At 26.6% G+C, this 6,000-nt stretch overlaps 1 protein-coding gene across 1 annotated transcript in view; it reads left to right on the top strand.

The window, feature by feature from the left end:
- The first annotated feature begins 2,990 nt into the window (after positions 1-2,990).
- Positions 2,991-6,000, top strand: part of LOC142328278 (uncharacterized) — a 65,227-nt gene continuing 62,217 nt past the window's right edge. Inside the window, exons 1-3 of the mRNA XM_075371982.1 lie at positions 2,991-3,073; positions 3,935-4,161; positions 5,623-5,785. The gene's annotated coding sequence lies outside the window, so the exon portion shown is untranslated. The remainder of the gene's footprint in view (positions 3,074-3,934; positions 4,162-5,622; positions 5,786-6,000) is intronic.

Raw genomic sequence — 6,000 nt, 5'->3', positions numbered from 1 at the left:
AAAATAAGATTGTGACATTTGTTTTAAAATATTTTATTTATTAGTCTATTCTTCTGTTGGGATGTATGTTGATAAAATAAATATAAATTATCAAACATTACATATGATACTGAAAATATTAATACTTTGTTATGTATTAAAATAAATTAAGTTGGCATGTAATTAATAAAAAATTCCCATCTCTATCATGGCAGATAAATAATTACCATTACCAATAATTAAAAGTAAAGCACTTTTTAAATTTCTTTATAAGTAAATGATAGCATTAGTTTGGTAAATTTTTTGAAATAATCTTAATTGAGTGTGGTTTTATTGTCTGTGTGCATTTTATCATAAATTTTACACAGACAATAACAGAACTTCCTGAAAGAAATATGTTTTGATAAATGTTCTTACCTCTTGTAGTGGGTTTAATTAATAATCTATCAAGAAAGATTATACAATAAATGATTAAGGTCTCTCAACTTAACGATTCTGCTAAAATGCAGTGCATGCATTCTGCAACAGCAGTTTTTTTAACCACAATTCTTCTCTGCAGTTATTTTATATTACACTACTTTCTATTTTACTATATTTTATCTTATTGTTCTTTATTTACATTATCTATAATAGACTACTTATTTAATTATAATAAAGTTATTTACTTAACAACCACATCAATGGTGGAACAACAAATTTTCAGCCCCTCCTGCAAAATTTAATTTTGGGCCCCCAGATAGAAAAACAACTTGAATCTTGTTATATTTTTATTACAATATAATATTAATTCCATAAATTATAGAAAATAAACAGTTACACAAAATATATCCTGAATACAATATACTTTTAAAAACTATATTTTTAACTCACATTAAATATATGCATATTATTAACGTAGCATGTATCAATAAAATGATTAATAAGTATTATTATCTAGTTATTATTTTAAAAGATGAAATTTTTTTTGAGATTTTATTTAAATTTGAAAAATCTCTTATGAAATTTTTTTTCAAAATTAATTCAGAAAGAGTTTCAATAACAATAAAATGTAATTTGATTACTGCAAAGGAAGTGTATTTTCTAGCCGAATAAGTAAGATTTAATCTTTTTAATGTAATTTGTGACTCACCTGTAAATTTTGACAGTAAGTCCCACCTTTTAATATTATTACCAAAAAAATGTGTAAATATTTTCCACACTTGTAAAAAATTCAGAAACTTCACTACAAATTTTTTACAGCATCACTAATAATTAAATTAAAATTATAAGATAAGTAATGAATGTAGATAGTGTTAGATTGATCTTTTCTAAAAAGAGCCTGGACTCCGTTGTATGCTCTACTCATAATGTGTGCTCCATCACATTCTTATCCACAACATTTGCTTAATTTTATTTTAATGTTTTCCAGAAAATTTATTGTTTCTTTATATAAACAACATCAGTCAGTTCCTGACTGATCGTAAATTAAAAAAAAAACAAAATATTTTCTCTTATTTCTATTCCAACACTAGAATTAACGATAAATAAAGAAAATTAATATTTAATCAAATTGAACGTAAAGTGATGGACATGAAAACAGACACAAAATTACAACAATTTTCTGCCATAACTCGGCTATTTGTTAACCGATTTAAAAAAATAAAATGTAATTTTATTCAAAATAAAAGGCTTAATATTTTAGCAAAACATATATTTTGATAAAACTTATTTTTATGGAGATATAACCGATTGAAAAATGAACATGGCCGCCATTTCGTAATTTGCAAAGGTATTTAAATCCTGATTTTTGGCTAATTTTAAAACTTTATTACAAAGACGCATACCAAATATTAATATGATTCCTCTATCCAAACTTGAGATGTAAATTTTTATATAAAAATAACAAAATGGAGGACAGTGGGAGAATGAAGAAGAAATTGGAATTTTTTGTAAGGATATTTTTTGTTTAGTTTTACAAGTAGAATCCAAAAAAGTATAGTCAGCCCACCATTTTGGAAACACTCTGCATATTGAGAGTAAATGGTATTTAAATACTTAAACAAGAACAAATTTTTTTATGCTACAATGTTGCTAAAAAAAATAAAAAGGATTGTGAACTTCCATGATGAATTTAATTCTTCAATAAAAGAATTTCCTAATTCTTCAACATCTATCCATCAACATTTATGAAAGCAGAATGTAATTTTTTTACACTGAAGGCAATAGAGATGTTCAATGATAAACAAGGCTTAAAATTAGTAGCATATTAGAAAACAAACAATTTGTGTAAATACCAGTAAGGAGCACTTAAGTGACATCTAGAAGAGCTTCTGTTAGGCTGAAATTACCTAAGAACAGATTCACAAATTATTCTAGAAGAATTAAAATTTAAGTTTTATTACTTCACATGCTCTATGTACATGGAAACAAGTACATATTACCTGATGTACTTAGTGCATGTGAATTTGACAGAAGAGTGGAATTATTTTCATTGTGAAGCAGATCTTCATTTCTATACATTTCTCTAGCTCAGTGATGTGGTCTGATAAAACATTCTTAAACTGAATGGTCTAGTAAGTGATCATAATTTTGATATTGGTCTAACAAAATTTTTTATCTAAATATGGAGAAAGTAATTAATGTAATTGGAGTTCATTTGTGGTGTTGAGATTGCAAAAAAGTTGTGAACAGATCATATTTCTTTGATGTCATGAGATATTGTTATGCTGGTGTTATTAAACAATATGTTTTGACACTGGCTGTTCTTATTTTACTGAGGTGGGACACTTTCTTGCCATATTCTTCAAATTAGACTACTTCATTGAATGATCACCATATTAATGTGACTTTATGCCTTGTGATAATTTTGAAATTCTCTTGGATGTAAAAAAAAAAGTTGTGTGGTGTTATAGATACTGTACCGAGTATTCGTGTATGTGCGGCACGGTGGATAGTTTAGCGACCAGATGAAATTGAAACGTTCCTACATAGTTTCTGTTTCTAGCACCAGGGTTCCTTTTTCTGAAATGTGTTCTTTGTTTACGTCTGCTAATAATATTACTTCTGTTTGCATGCGGCTTGCTTATTGTGTTTGGTTAGTTTTGTTGATTTATAGGTACGTATGTTACTATACTTTTAACGATACATTATTGTTATATTCTTTCCCAGTAATATTCAAAAAGATGAAATTTTCCGTAAAATTCCAGTGTACAACTACAAGCTACATCATTTATTTCTACATCGATTTTTTTTAGAACTAAATAATATCCAACCTCGGTTCCAATTATATATGCAAAAATAATCAGAAAAACAAAGAATATTTACTCTATTTTAAAAATAAAACTTAAGAGTTTATATTTATCTGTTGGAAAATTTTCGGGTACAGAGCTCTTGTAATAATTAGGAAACTAATAAAATAAAAATTCAGTCATTTTACTTCTAAAACAAATTGAGTTTTTTTAGAAAAAGAGCTTTTAGAAGTCCTGAGTCTGTTCCGTTTGATCTAGAATCCGTTGATGCCAATATTTCTGTAACTAGTGATTCTGAATGTAATTATGAATCACAAGAAATTAATGAAATTGATTTTGTTCCTATAAATGAACAATCGTGTTATTGAAGAGAAGCAACAGTCCAATAACGATACATCTTTATCAAACTAGTCATTTTATCGATTTTCCTACAGTTAAGTGGGAAAAAATGTTTTTTCGATTTACACCTCCAGCAATTGCCTGTGAAAGTGGTCCAACATCACCTCTAAAAGAAAAACTGTTTATTGATATAAATATTTTAATGTGAATAAAGCAGTTTCCCATCAATAGAGATTACTGCTGCTCATCCCCAGGCTTGCACGATACCACTGCTGCTTTGGCTCGCTGCTGTTTTATTTACATGTTAATGATAATAGTAATGTGTCTAAAAAAGATGACACTGTTATGACAAATTGTACAATGTAAGGCCATTTATTTTTTACTTTCAGATGACTTCAAAATGCACTTTAATACTTCTGTCTGTTGATAAGTTTATGGTCTGATTTAATGGCAGATCATCCGTCAAAGTGTATTTACCTACAAAATCCATAAAGAGAGGGAGTATAAATTATTGTGGATGACCAATAAAACAGGGTACAGCTTGAAATTTGATATATACACCAGGAAAAAGTGCTACATAGTTAAAAAATATCTTGGGGAAACTGTCGCTAAATCAGTGAGTGAAGAAATAAAATATAAAAACCATAGAATTTATTTTGATGACTATTTTACTAGCCCAGCTTTACTTAATGATATAATAATTTTTACAACAAATAAGTTTTATACATATTTTTATATATTCCCTAGAAAAAAATAAGCTATATATCAAATCAATTTTTGTAATATTTATTTGTATACCATTGAATAAAATTAATTTTAGAGCTCTGTACCTGAAAGAGTTTTAACAGTTGATATACTGCATATTATAGTTTTTTTTTTATTGTGTTGTTTTTTTCTTTTTGAGTCTATACAAACCAGTACCTTAATTGAATCAAAATGAATAAAAACATAAATTCTCACAAACATTTAGAATAATTAATAAATGCATAATTTACAAAATAATTAAGGTTTCTATTATACTCGTAAAATGAAAAATAAATATTTGTGCACGCATGTGCACACAGAAATACACACAAATGATTGGATGTAAAAATTAAAATGATTAATTTATATTGATTTAGCAGATTATATTAGGGTCAACTGACTGTAAATTGTTGGTGAGTATAATGAATATCTGATCATGTGAACACATAACAAGTAAATCCTACTTGACAGAAATACTGTCACCAGCGTGAATCGCTGGTGACAGTATTTCTACTTACAAAATTTGTCTATATCTTCTGCGAGATAATTCTGAATAAGTGTAATTTAGAATTTGCATTATTTTTTCAACATTACATAACTGTAACAGTAAATTTATTTAAAGAAAGGTTTATGTAAACAAAATTTCGGTTTCATATTCCCATGCACAAGCATAAAAAAAAAATGAGTAAATAGAATACATTAGAGTTTTTAACTTAAGTTTTTCGTGGTATTGTTTAAATATATTTTACATTTTCCTTATGAGCAATTATTATTCTTTTTTAATTTAATTTATATTATGTCTAGTCACACCATAAATTAATGTAACTTTTGTTTAAAAATTGAAAAATGAAATTAACTTTTTTTAATTTTGAGATATAATGCAAATAATCACATGTTAATAAAATGTGTTGATTACAAGTCCTTTCTGTAGAAGAGAGCTAAGCTACAAAAGAAGACAGCGTGATACTCCAAAGTTATTGGATTGTAAATAAAAAAAAGTGAACAAATTTTGTTTTAAAAGTAACATAATATGAATTAGGTAAGTACATTATCATAACTGATCTGAGTTTTAGTTTTGTAAGGTTAATTCTAAATCTGAAACATAAGGAATGTCTTCTTTAATTTTTTAAAATACACTACTCAATAAATGTATTGAACACCTGTTACTTTTTGTTTAGCAGAACCTGAGCATACTTTTCTTGTATGCTAAGAAATTTATGTTGATCTAAAATCGTGTGGTAGTTACATTTAGATAAAGAGGTTAGCCATAGTTTTAGGAAAAATTTTTCATAAATATAACTACATATAATAAGTTTTTGAATTTGTATTATAGCTCTTTCTGGATGAAGTACTATTTAACCTTAACATGTTTACGATGACATTGTCTTTGTTGGATTTATCATTAAAAGTCTGTGTTCTATATTGGTGATCTTTATAACCTGGTATAAGAGTTGGGAGCAGCCTTGTATACTTGACATTGATGTAATTTATAAAAAGTAAGTTCTAAATTAGTAATCTTCCTTTAATATTATTAATATAATGAAATAGAAACTATATAACCAAATATTCATGTTAAAATAACATAAGATTTAAATGTATGCAAGAAAAAATTGTAAAAACACTAGCCAAATATTTTGTAATAAGTTTATATATATTTCACAATCTTTTCGGATACAATCTTTCATAGTTACTACTACTGCAAATTACAAGG

Source organism: Lycorma delicatula, chromosome 7 (assembly GCF_047948215.1).
Source record: "Lycorma delicatula isolate Av1 chromosome 7, ASM4794821v1, whole genome shotgun sequence".
Classification (NCBI taxonomy): domain Eukaryota; kingdom Metazoa; phylum Arthropoda; class Insecta; order Hemiptera; family Fulgoridae; genus Lycorma; species Lycorma delicatula.
This window is presented reverse-complemented; position numbering and strand designations above follow the sequence as displayed.